This window comes from Thalassophryne amazonica, chromosome 23 (assembly GCF_902500255.1).
Source record: "Thalassophryne amazonica chromosome 23, fThaAma1.1, whole genome shotgun sequence".
Taxonomy (NCBI): domain Eukaryota; kingdom Metazoa; phylum Chordata; class Actinopteri; order Batrachoidiformes; family Batrachoididae; genus Thalassophryne; species Thalassophryne amazonica.
The window spans coordinates 31548244-31562025 of NC_047125.1; the positions used below are offsets into that span (position 1 = coordinate 31548244).

The 13782-nt window shown below is 40.4% G+C and overlaps 1 protein-coding gene across 1 annotated transcript in view; it reads right to left on the minus strand.

Annotated features, from left to right (window-relative positions):
* The window catches only part of LOC117505091 (astrocytic phosphoprotein PEA-15), a 22364-nt gene extending 18762 nt beyond the window's left edge, over window positions 1-3602 (minus strand). Inside the window, exon 1 of the mRNA XM_034164620.1 lies at window positions 3592-3602. The gene's annotated coding sequence lies outside the window, so the exon portion shown is untranslated. The remainder of the gene's footprint in view (window positions 1-3591) is intronic.
* Window positions 3603-13782: the final 10180 nt, after the last annotated feature.

A 13782-nucleotide genomic window follows, 5' to 3' on the forward strand; every position in this document is an offset into this window, starting at 1 on the left:
AGTGAAGTTATTAAAGCCCGTCTTAGATATCTCTGTCAGCGCTTCAAGCTGTTATTTTAGTCTGGAAACAAACTAAGTCAGAAACACATTCTGCACATTTTTTCTCTTTCATTCTTCTCAGCTGTGCTATTTGCAGAAAGTGTCAGTAAAACAATGGAAAGTATTTTTAACTTTGTCCTGTTTTTCCACTGGTGAAGGGCTTGCTTATGTTCAGAAGAACACTTGTGCTTTTGTTCTTTCTGTTTAATACATCAGTTGGAGCTTTGAGAATTTAAAGCTACAGTGTGTAGGATTTAAGGCAGTTTATTAGCATAAATTGAAAATACCATTCATATCTTTTCATTAGTGTATCTGCCGCAATGAATCAGTGTTCGTTTTGATCTTTGAATGAGTTCTTCATGTCTACCTGGGGTCGGACCCCGTCATGGAGGCTGCCATGTTGATACAGTAGCCCAAAAAGGACATAGTTAAACAATGCGTTTTGCTTTTTGCTGGAGGATCATACATATTGATTAGTACAAAAGAAGACAAGGGAGCATGAAGGTGATGAAAATCATGACAGGCAACAGCATCATACAAACTGCAACCTCACCACTAGATGGCACTAAATCCTACACACTGGAGCTTTAACCACTTCTTGAAAATCATGAGAAAATATTGCAATACATTGATTGTACTTGTAATATAGTGTACTAAAATTACAGTGCAGTTTTGTCCCTGACAACACAACTATAATGAACTATCATCATGATTTATTAATCTGTTTTGACAGTAAACCATTTAGTGTACTATATACAGTGGTGGGCACAGATAACCAAAAAATTAACTTCGATAACAGCTAATCAGATAACTTTTAAAAGTTATCTTTGATAAAGATAAACAAACACAATAACAATGTCTATAAACCCAGAGAATATATTCACGAGAGTTTTAGGCACTAGAGTTTAATGCTGTTGTCCGTGGAGCCTGATCAGAGTGTCTGAAATGCATTTGTCCTGTCGTGAACGTACTGAGATTACCCTATCTTACCCATAATGCACTGCTGGGCACAGCATGTCCACACTAAAACCTTAAAAATTAGCACATTACTTTAAAACTAAAACATATATGTGATATTTTCACTTTATAAAATTTCAGACGTGACAGTAATTTTAAATAACTTGTCCAAAATTAGTTTGGTTGAAATTTGAACCATAAGTTAAAAATGTATGCCTCTGGATGGCTTGGGTGTTATTGCCAGTGTATCAGTATGGGATTAAAAATTTTTTTCTTTTTTTTTGTGACCAGTTCTCCTTTGCCTGCAGAGGATAGAGCGGTTTCTCCTAGGAGCAGCTCTTTTCTGTTTGTAGAAGGTAGAACTACACATCTGCTATGAAACATTTAACAGGTGCGCAACAGATTTTAAATTTTAAAAATGTTTGTAGCTGTTCAGCTTTGTTTACTATGTGAACGGTCTAAAAAGTATCGGACGAAAATTTATCGGAAGATAATTAGTCCGATAAAAGTTTTTAAAGTTATCTGAAAAGATAATCCAATAATGAAAACATTATCTTCGATAATTAGCGGTTATCGGATTATTGGAACTGTGCCCACCACTGACTGACTCTCTCTCTCTCTCTCTCTCTCTCTCTCTCTCTCTCTCTCTCTCTCTCTCTCTCTATATATATATATATATATATATACATACATACACACACACACACAAATGCTAATAAAATTTTGTCAAAACTCCAGGTGATATCTAAAACAGAGGGGGTGTGTGAGTGTAGAATACTATAAAACTCTATAAAACTAGTTTAGAGAATTAAATCCTCACAATGGAATACAATATTTAACATTTAAATGACTTTAACAAATATTTACATATCAAAATAATGGATTACGTTTCTGTTAGTTGAGTAATCTGTTACATATACATGGACGAGGCCAGCCAGCTTTGACCGACAAAAACTTCAATAAATTTTAAGTAAAGTAAGAAAAAATCTTCAAACTGGATAAATTCTGCATGAACAATGCCGCTTGCATTCAATGTTTGCTTTTTGCAGTGTAGAAATAAAGCCGACAGAGGAAGTAAATTCAAAACGGTGCTGGTAAAAGAGCAAGGGTGCAGTGTGCAGTTTTCACCTCACTTTGCATGCATAAATAACTTCAAGCGACTGACTCAAAAAAAAAAAAATCACTTCCTGTGTGGCTCCTGTCTGATGCCAGATGGATAAATAGCAAAGCGGAAAACTGCTGCTGGAGCGGCTGGACAGAGAGGAAAGACAGAGGAGAAAGACGATGCTAACGCACATCTGCAGATTGCATCAGTGAACTGCAGTGTTTTAGACGTGTTCTCTCTCTTGATTAGTGCCCTCGGATATAAGAAGATGCACTGGTTTTCTCCACCTGCCATCCGTTACATTGTTTCACCCTGTAGGTGTTTGTTTTCCTGCACAAACCCACAAACTCGCCTTTCAGTCTTTCTCACAGTGTCAACGCTATCTTCACAACATGTTTACCTTCACCAGTGCTGGTCGGCGAGATTATGATGCATATACAGGAGTGTTGGCGAGCGGTTCTGGGCTCTGTTTGCTGCCATGGGTGAAGACGTATGTGTATGCAAATTAATGCACACATGATTCCAGCTCATATATGCATCACAATAAACACACACACACTCTGCTGGTTTATGTTTCCTGGGCTTCTCAACTCTCCTGCGGGTCATTTTTAAATTGATTTTTTTTAAAGATGTGCAAACACATAAATAAAGGAAAAATGTAATTGTCAGAATAGTCGATAGTGAAACGTGTTTGCTGCAGTCTTATAAACAGCAGCACCTCATTTTTGCACGCAAAGGCTGATCAAAACCATCCAAAACAATCATCTCTGATTGTTTGCTGATTTTTGCAAAGCGTCATTCTGTGCCAACTCAATCAGTGCTCGTCTCAGGAAAATTAGACGTGTTAAAAAGTGTCAGCGAGATGTGAACATTTGGAAATTTTGAACTTCATCAAGCCCAGATGGTTTGTCCAATAACACTAAAACAACTTTCTAGGACGTCATATTTTTTTGTAAGGTGAGGCTCAAAGTGGATGAAATTTGGAATATAGGTTGTTAGCGTGAAATTTTGTTAGATATGCTACATAAAATTCCACATCCATGACCATAGTTTGGTGTGTTTGGACGGCCGTTTCTCCTCAAGTCATGTATGAAATTGGCTGAAAGTTGGTTAGTTTGTGGTTGTGTTTCAATAGAGAAATGCAGTGTAATTTAAGCAAAACATTTATCATATTAATTAAGACGAGCATAGCCAAACTTAAGAATGCCAGGGCCCACTTTGAAAAATAGTGTACACAAACCTTTATTCACAACGCTGATTGACACAAGACTAACAGGAAGTTATTTCAGATATATATGTTCACATAAGTCAGATAAATGCATTGCTGTACCCACTCAAACGCTCGCACGCACGTACGCTGGATGCCGGCGTTCTCCACAGTGATAATGGCGCTGTATCCAAGTGTAATACACAGTCCACCGAGGCTGGCAGCGCTCCAGATAGAGAGGCAGCGAGGAAAAGGAACAGGATGCCATAACCTCGCCTCACACAGCTGCAGACACGCACATGGACAAACAGGCCAGAGTGCACCCACGCCTGCACCAACACGCAAGAATGCTCCACAGCGAAAACCCACACTGCTACCGGACGCATTTCCACAGGCTCACACAAAAAACGGCCCCAAATACTCAGAGAAGGGCACAAACAGCTGCTGGGACAAAATAACTCTTTTTTTAAATCAGGTGGTCACGTGACTTCACCTTTTAAAGGTGTCACATTCATTTTTTTTAAACATAATTGACTTTGTGCTGAAACCTAGTTATTATAAAGTACACTTATTTTTGTGGTATATCTCAAAATTTCAGCTCAATTTATTGTTGGGAAAGTATTAATTTTGTTAGGATTCCACAGAAAATATAGAGAGTTCACTTCAGAGTTCCTGCACACTTCATTTGCTAGAAACTGGGAACTCAGAATTCCCAGCTTATAGCTTGGAAAATACACATATAGAGTCTAAAAAAAAATCTACTGACTCAGTTTGTCAAAGCAAATAAAAATGTGACTCTAACATTGGTACTGACGACTAACACAACAGACCTGCCTGAGGGTTGTCTTCCCTGTCCAGGAGTTATCCCGCAAAAACATTCTGATGAACATTCTTGTTCACAAACGGATGAAAAAATGCTCTCTTTCTCTCCATCTCCCCTTCAACCATAAATTCTTGTATCACATAAGAATCGCTGTGAAAGCCAGAACGCGGCTGCAGTCTGTCCCGTCCACAGGGTTGTGTGTATCATAGAGCCAGCGGCAAGAACACATCGTGGTGTTTCTTTATTCTCCTGTAACACTTAAGACGCAAGTGTTTTTGTGATTAAATACTCAACCAGTCCCAGCAGAAGACTGCCCCTCCCTGAGCCTGGTTCTGCTGGAGGTTTCTTCCTGTTAAAAGGGAGTTTTCCTTCCCACTGTTGCCAAGTGCTTGCTCATAGGGGGTCGTTTTGACCGTTGGGGTTTTTCTGTAATTATTGTATGGCTTTTGCCTTACAATATAAAGCGCCTTGGGGCGACTGTTTGTTGTGATTTGGCGCTATATAAATAAAATTGATTTGTTGTGATTTGGCGCTATATAAATAAAATTGATTTGATTTGATTCAATAAGGTAACGATAATGAAGTAAAACGTGAAGGCAGAGACGTGCACATGCAACACCGTTTACTGCTTACGCGCACATTAAGTGTGGGAGCAAAACTAAATTAATAATGAGAAGTTTGGTAAATGTCACGGAAATGAAACAAAACTATACTGGCTGCGAAACAATATGATACAAAAATGTTCAAGCCCATCCATCCATCCATTTTCTTCCGCTTTATCCGGAGTTGGGTCGCGGGGGCAGCAGCTCAAGCAAAGCCGCCCAGACCTCCCGTCAAACATATTTTAATGGATTGTTGATTAAAACAAACAAGCAAACAAAAAAATGTTCATAAATTACTTATACACCATTATTTAATATGAGGGGAAAAAATTAATCTGAAGTGAAAAACGCCATCAGAACATTCGTAAAATTCTTCTTCTGCTTAAATGCTAAATATTTGTCCTTTTATCTACTACCGCTAAGTAACATTTTATCTTTTGAAAAGAAATGATCAGGCATTGATAAGGTAATCAATGATGAATGGGACCAATAAACAGAATCAATGATCTTACCAATTCTCATCCTGAGTGAACAGTTTCTAGAGTGGACACTTCTGTCATATTAGCTCAGCGTGCTCAGCGCACCGCGTAACTCTACAAAATCCACACGGTCTGAAGATCATTCATTTAATATTATTACTGCATTTGTTTTATTGATTAGTTTTAAGGAATAAATCTCAGATTGTGACATTTATCCTGTGACTGACTGGCAACATGTCCGCCCTCCTGCTCAGTGCATCATGGGATAGGCTCCAGCCATGACCCTCAAAGCGACAGGCGGAAGGAGACGGATGAAATAAACCGCGATCACTGATCTCGTTTTGTCAGCATTTCAGTGAAACATAAAAGGAGAGGAAGAGGTGGAAAAGGGGAGGAAGGGGAGCAGGAGCACAGAAAGGAGAAGGATGAGGAGGAGGGGGATGTAGAGTCTGAGTCATAGTCAGTGACAGCCATCGTCTGTGCCGAAGGGTGGGACGGATAAGACAGAAGACATTCTTTAATGGCAACATTCTCTTTTCTTTCACTAACGAGACCTCAAACGGCCGAAGACTGTCAGCAAAAACACTTCATACTGGAATCACTGACGCCTTCTGAGCCCCCAAAATGACCATTAGAGGTTAAATGAGTTATTCCTCTCCAAATTCAGACTCCAGGTATTGACTGCTCCATCTCCGCAACCTCTCCTTTCTGTCTCTGTTGTTCCATTAGTGGATTAATCGCACTGCTAGCGGGGAGGAAGGTGCTTACGATTAAGAGAAGATTAAACTCGGTCCATCACGCTGCCTTCCAGGGCGAGTGGGACATCTCCTCCCCCTCGTGCCTTACACCTTCCGTCATATTACGGCTCCATTATGGATTCCTATAATAACTGCAGCAGACGTATTCACCTCAGGACTCCACGTGGAGTTCCGCTTTTTGCCTCAATGTTATTACAGCAATAACTCACAGTTAAATTAGCGTTCCTCCTCAGGGTGTATTGGCGCTTGCCACCTGTTGATTGATTTGGCTCCAAAACCAAGATTTTTACCTTGAGTTAATGAAAAAAAACTACAAACTGTAGCTTCAGGATTGTTCAGGACCATTGAATAAATCTGACATATGTTATGATCAAAAAACTAATTATTTATTTGATTTGGGAGAAATATGAACAGATTAATTCAATTGTTACAACACACTGAAGGTTCTGGATTTAGACTGGAGATTTGGAGGGATTAGAACTGGGCCTTTATTGTTTTATACACATAGGACAGCACGCCCGACTTTCTCATTAACGCTGAGTAGTGAGCCCGCTAATTCAGCTAACTGAGCATGTCAGTGGTCTTTTTGCTTGACCAAGGTGTAGCAGACAGATTAGCTCCTGCCAAAATACACCACAGGTATACAACAGCCAGGCTGGTGTGTCTGCAGTGGATCCGGAAAGTATTCACAGCACTTCACTTTTCCCACATTTTATGTTACAGCCTTATTCCAAAATGGATGAAATTCTTTTCTTTCTTTTTTTCCCTCAAAATTCTACACACAATACCCCATAATGACGATGTGAAAAACATTTTTTTGACATTTTTGCAAGTTGATTTAAAAAAAAAACAAAGAAGGAAAGAAATCACACATACATAAGTATTCACAGTCTTTTGCCATGAAGCTCAAAATTGAGCTCAGGTGCCTCCTGTTTCCACTGATCATCCTTGAGATGTTTCTACAGCTTAATTGGAGCCCACCTGGGGTAAATTCAGTTAATTGTACATGACTTGGAAGACACACACATGTCTACATATAAGGTCCCACAGTTGACAGTCAGAGCACAAACCAAGCATGAAGTCAAAGGAACTGTTTGTAGACCTCCAAGACAGGATTGTCTTGAGGCACATCTCTGGGGAAGGGTACAGAAACATTTCTGCTGCTTTGAAGGTCCCAATGAGCACAGTGGCCTCCATCATCTGTAAATGGAAGAAGTTCAGGTCCACCAGGACTCTTCCTAGAGCTGGCCACCCCTTTAAACTGAGCGATTGGGCGAGAAGGGCCTTAGTCAGGGAAATTATCAAAAGCCCAATGGTCACTCTGTAATTCCATTAGCTATTTCAGTTTTTTTTTTTAAGTATAATACAACTTGACAGGGTCAATCCAACAGTTTTGGCATTTCTGTCAAAACACAGCTTCTGTCAAATCATGAGTTATGTCAAACAGTCTATATTAAAAGGACTGCATTTCCATAGTGCTTTTTCCATCCAGTACAAATGCAATGAAAAACTTAATTGTTGTTGGAAAAAATATCACATCCCTTGTTATTTTTGTTGTTCTGCTCTGGTCTGATTGGCAACATTGGTACCGGACCCGATTATTTGGATTTATTAAACACAAGTCTCACAGCAATCAGCCTGTATTCTGTCACCAGCACCAGCACCATCATTGTGTGCTTTTCAAAATCATATCTATGCTCTGCTTCACTTTTAATTTTGATAGATTTTTACCAGAGAATCTATTGAATGATATGGATCAGGTTTGGGGGCAGAAACACTTGATCGTGACAGTGCTACATCGCTAGTTTTGCAGTGTTCAGGATTCCCAATGTTACTGTGAAGAAGGAGAGCAGAGAGACATTTTAGAACGTCCCAATAGGTGGTTGGATTTGAGCAAATGTTTCTTCCCATCAGACCTAGACCAATCAACAGGTCTTGATCAGAACATGCAGGAAAGTTCTCAGCACTTCAGGGGCAACAGCATCAGGAATAATGCTGTTTTTTCACTTCATCATTGCTAACACAGTGTGAAGGAAAAATTCTCATAAGGTTCTTTGCGGCACAGCTGTAGGAATGCGTACCACTTAGCTCCACGGTAATAAAGTGCACCTCCATCTCCCACAATTGGCTGAAACTTTCATCATGCTGACTGCTTGGACTAAATTACCCACACGACTCAGCCATTCAGCATCTGTTTGCTCTGTTTCACATCCTTGGAGTCCTGAAGTGATGATGATGACTTCTCTCATTTCTTCCCTTTCACGTTCTCATTGTGCCGCTCGTTTGATTCACGTTAACCCCAAAAGAGCATCCAGACTGTCGCCCACGCTGCCGTTCCTCCAACGCTGAAAAGGATTTTAATGCTCGATAGAGGCCGCGCGCGGTACGAGCAGCACTGCTGAGGTGGTGCACACAGACAGTGAGTTAATCTGCGCTCATATTAAACTGTCATAGACTGCAGCGGGCTTTTAGCAGATGAAACCAATCCTCAGCTGGGACTGAAAGTCGACCGTAAACACACGCACACACACACACGCTGCTAAGAATCTCATTTCTCAGTTAATGTTATGACATGTCAATCGAGGTCTTAATGTGGATTTTTTTTTTTTTTTTTGTATTTGTGAACAAACATTGGAGGGTTCAGAGGAAAAGAACTACACTTTCTTGACTCTTACATCCTGAAAATAGAATTAATTCACTTGAATTCACCTGAACCATGAGACTAGCTCCCATGGTGAGGGGGTATGAGACCACAACGGTCTATATTAGCTTCTCCGTCGAACACGACGCTTGTATCAGTAGCCTTTTTGGACTGTACTACTATATCCGCAAATACTGCATGGGCTGGAACGTGAATTTAGTACCCGTATCAATGTGTACATAATGTCTTGACAAAGACTTTGTGTATTGACGACGTGTACATTCCTCTCTCAGATCACCCATAAGATTCTTGACCTTTTCCAACCTTTCCTCTGAAACCTCTTAAATCTTTCTCCCGCTTCACTGTCCTGCTCTGTCAATTTGTCCGACCGTGAAGCCGAGCATGTTCTCGTCTCCTGTTTCTCTCAAAATGAAGCTGTTGGTGTCTTCGTCCATTTGATTGACTCACTGCTTTTGTGCAAGTAAAGAAAAACATTGCGGCAGGTTGTTGTAACACTGAGTCCCAGGTGTGGTGATCCCTTCTGCTGTGATTTAATCACATAAAACTAACAAGTTAAACTTCAACAAAGTCCAAATTCTAGAATTATAGACATAAATCAGGCAAAACGGCAGAATTCATCGAAAATGCAACTTTAGGAGGATCAACAAATCAATAGATGCTCAAAAATAAGGCGAGCGAGTGCTGCAGCTAGCTTTAAATTATTCGTACCTTTGCTCGTACGATGGGCTGGTACGAACGTGTCACGACAAAGTCAGCAAACTTCCGTAACTCCAGAGAATTACATACATAAGCCTCTTGAGTTCCGTTTCTGTGCAAATCTATCCAGTGAGCCCTTTTAGAACTTTTGCTGGAGAGGGAAGAATTGGACTACACTCTGTCCACCTTTTGCGTCCCCCTGTGCCCGGTCTAATCCAGTGTAATGTGGCGGTATACGACCATGGCTGATTGCTTGAAACGCGATGCAAGTCACACATCTGTAACAATGCAAGAATTACAATTTACTTTTGTTTGTGTCTCTGTTGCTTTACAAGAAAATCATCTCCTGATCATATCAGGCTGGAAGCAGCTGAGATGTTGTGAAGGCGTTTGTAGCGTAGGCTGCCGAATTAATCAAATGTAAGAGGTTCCGGGAGTTTGCATAATATTGGCTGGGACAAAATTAGACCTTGGAGCACTTTCTGCTTTCATCAAAAACCGAACACGGTGATGATACTTTTAAACCGGCCTCGCTGACAAAGGAGAGATGTTATTTCAAAGAAGGAACTGAGCAGGCCAGAGGATATTTGTTTTCACAAAGAACAATGTTAATTTATCTCCGTAATGCAGAGCGAACGCTCGGTGCTGCAAAGAAACAAGCAGACGTGGGACCAGGTAGAAGCTGCAGTAGACGAGGCTCGTGGGCTGCGTGCTGCCTTTAATTTCTCCACAGATTCTGTGAATAAATGTTACATAAAAGCGTCTCTGAAAATGCATCGGTGCAGGTTAGGTACACGCGTCAACAGAAGGTTACATAAACAGCTCGCACTGAGCAAGCTGGAAGTCCGCGCATGTAACCCAGTGCACGATCCGCTAGGGAAGGAGACGGAAGCAGCGAGTCCATGAAGTCCACCAAAAAGCTGCTTTTTGTGAAGTCTATCGGGGCAACATTTTGTCTTGTTTGTGTTTAATTTGACAAAAAATAAAAAAACAAAAAAAAACAAAACCGAATCAGCAGCAAACACAACGCATCTCATTGCAGCACCTGTTGCGCGCCGCATACTTTCCACCCACGCCACAAGTGTGTTCTTCACAGATGCTCAGAGCTCCATCACCATCCAAAGATGAAGACTTGTAAACACACCAGAACCCCCCCACAGCGCCACACAAGTACTCGTCTGCCACGCAGCAACAACAAAACCTGCTCCTTCGATTGAACACAAACTCCCATGTTAGATTTCAGGATTCAGTTTTACGTTCACAGAGACGTACATCTTGGAACAAGTAAATAAAGTAAATTTAATCTACCACTGGGTCTGAATCCAAGATTGATTGTTTTTACTTATTGTGTAATATCATCAAATTGGTTTTTGCGTTAATTGTTTGGTGAAACTGTGCCCCCTGGTGGTCAGTGGGTAATTCTCTGGTAACGGAATTACAGAGACAACAAAATCTGGCTTCATTTTCGCTCTGCCCCAGTACAATTCAAGACCGCGGCGGCCGTATGATCTCTGTGTTAAAATGTCAAAGCAAGCATTTCAGTGGGTTCTGGAACAATGATTATAAAAAAAAACAAAAACAACTCACAAACCGCAACATCTGCTCTTGATCTGTTTGACACAAATTCATTTTCTGTGCTTCAGTCACACAATAGTATTTGGTTCTTTGTGACTTTGACATTTGATCAATTTGCCAAAGATTAAACCACTATAACCTTCTGCCACATTTCAGTTTATTTCATTTATATAGCGCCAAATCACAACAAAGGTGCTTCACACAAGTAAGGTCTAACCTTACCAACCCCTAGAACATGCACACAGGCAACAGTGGGAAGAAAAAACTCCCTCTGATGATTTGAGGAAGAAACCTCAAGCAGACCAGACTCAAAGGGGCGACCCTCTGCTTGGGCCATGCTACCAACGCACTTGACAATACAAATATACAGGAAATTCTGGGAGTCCATGTTGGTGTCCAGGATGGGAGGCTTGCAGAAGAAGACACCCGCTCCCACTTCTTTATTAAATCCATATTAGCTCCTTGAGTTTGACCTTTCAGGGTCACCCAGTGTCAAAGAAAGTGTTTGGTATATGAATGTATATAATAACAGTGTATGTAACAGTAACCAAAGGTGGATCTTAAATCAGTTCCTTGGAATGATCATTACGTCCGCAAAGAACATCATAAAATCATCGCCGTTTATTTCTTTGTCTGTCTGTTCGCAGGATTACATCAAAACTACTGCACGGATTTTGACAAAATTTTCAACACAGATATATATTAGGCCATGGAAGCCTCCATTAAATTTTGGAGGTGATCTGGATTCGGATCAGGATCCTGGATCAAGGATTACTTCAAAACTCCTTCACAGATTCTCACCAAATTTGCATCACAGATACATATTAGGGCAGGGAAGACTCCACTAAGTTTTGGCGGTGATCCAGATCCGGATTCTGGATCAAGATTTCCCTTTATATAGGCTTTGAAGGATTACATCAAAACTACTCCATGGATTCTCACCAAATTTGCACCACAGATAGATATTAGGGCATGGAAGACTCTACTGACTTTTGGAGGTGATCTGGATCTGGATGTCAGAAATCTGTTTGCTCTTGTTCTAAATGTGACTGTCCTAAAAGCAATCAACCAAATTTTGACCATTGTCCTCAACCTTCAGTTATGCCACCAGGGTTGATGTAAATGGGATCAAAACAGTTAAAGTCATTTTGTTTGCACACATTGATGGACACACGGGATGGAAAACTGTTATCCTGCATGCACGTGCATGTGCAGATGTAAAAATGTCAAACAGCACTTCCACGGACATGCACCCCCCACCCCCCCACCCCCAAAAGAAAACCCTATTCCAATTTTAAAAACGCATCAGACAAACTCTGCAGAGCAGCCGGTGGCTGCAGCCCGAGTCTGAGGAATATGGAATAAATTGGCATGTAAAAGGAGATAAAGTGCACACAAACTGCATGCCGTGTCACCGTCAGGTAATCAGTGACATCATGCTGCTACTTCATCTGGTGTGACGCGCACTTCCTCTTCCAATGATTATGCAAACAGATTTTGATGGACAACACTGAGTCATGTAAAAACATAGAAATGAAACCATGCAGATTCACACTCTGAAGGCTGGTGGCCAGATTTCAGAACATAAGCTCTCTGGAATTATTGGTGTTGCAGCGAGAAACATGTAACAAGAAATGAAGAAATCTGCATTAAATTCTTTACTGTACAAATGTATGTGTTTATATTAAAACTCTTGAATAATGCAATGTGGTGATTGGTTTGAAGCACACATTCTTTAAAAAATAAAAAGCCAATTTTTTATAAACTGTAAAAGAGAGATTCCGGTTTATGTGTGCGAACACATCCATCAGGAACAATAAGCAAATCCTGATATTTCATCACAGTCTGTTTATTCCGCACATCTCATTTCTTAAAAATATATGGTTTGCGCAATACAAATTCTGCTAAATTCCCCAAATTCTTCATTCATCAGCGCAACTGAGAAGCCTGGAATGACTCAACTGAGACCAGGAGTCATGTGACGCAAGTTCCACTAATTTTGACAAGAAAGACACACGAGCAAGAACGAAAGTAGACCAGAAAAATAAAATACTAGTATATTTATAGCCTGTGGCATCAGCACATTTTTCCCAAATATTTATAACTCATGTGGTCACTTGGAAAAAATTCCATCTTTTTAAAATTTTTTGTAAAGTAACAATAAAAGAAATACAATTTATGTTTTGATTTCAGATATTATAATTGTGTTATATTACACAAGAGACATTTTTGCGTGTTTTTTTTTTTGTTTTTTTTTTGTTCTTTGCGGTGCAGGACTTGCAGGTGGAGTGAAAAATGTGAAGTAAGTTATACGTCACATCAAGCCAGGTTAAAATAACATCTGGATCATCGCTTACATTACATACAGTTTACTTTGAATACAAACTGGTGCACTTGAAGTAATTTTCATATAATCCACACCTTCCTTGGAGGTTGGGATGTAGCTGGAAATGCTGACTTCCCCTTTAAGGCTTCCTGTCCACACAGAGCACAGCTTCATGTTAACACAATGTTTGTTCCTGTCGACATTTTTAAATCAGTGGGGGAGGTAAACTTGGCCCTGGGAGTTGATTTCACTCTCGGCTCAGTCCTCTTCTCGGTTTCACTTCATACGACCTCAGAAATAGACTGAAACATCCAAAGACAGCGTTCTAAGTACTTCTACCTGAAGTACTGGTTATTAACATTCTTACATCAGTTACAACTCATCATGATGCTATTTCAGGTGTTAACGACAGTTAACCTGACAGTTAACCTGAACAGTTCTAAACCGTTCAGGTTAACTTTTAAAATCAGGAGGCGTGGCTGAAACGTCCAAACTACCTCGATTGAGTCAAAGCAAAGAAGCAGCGGTTCTACAGCGCCCTTTACGGTCTGTA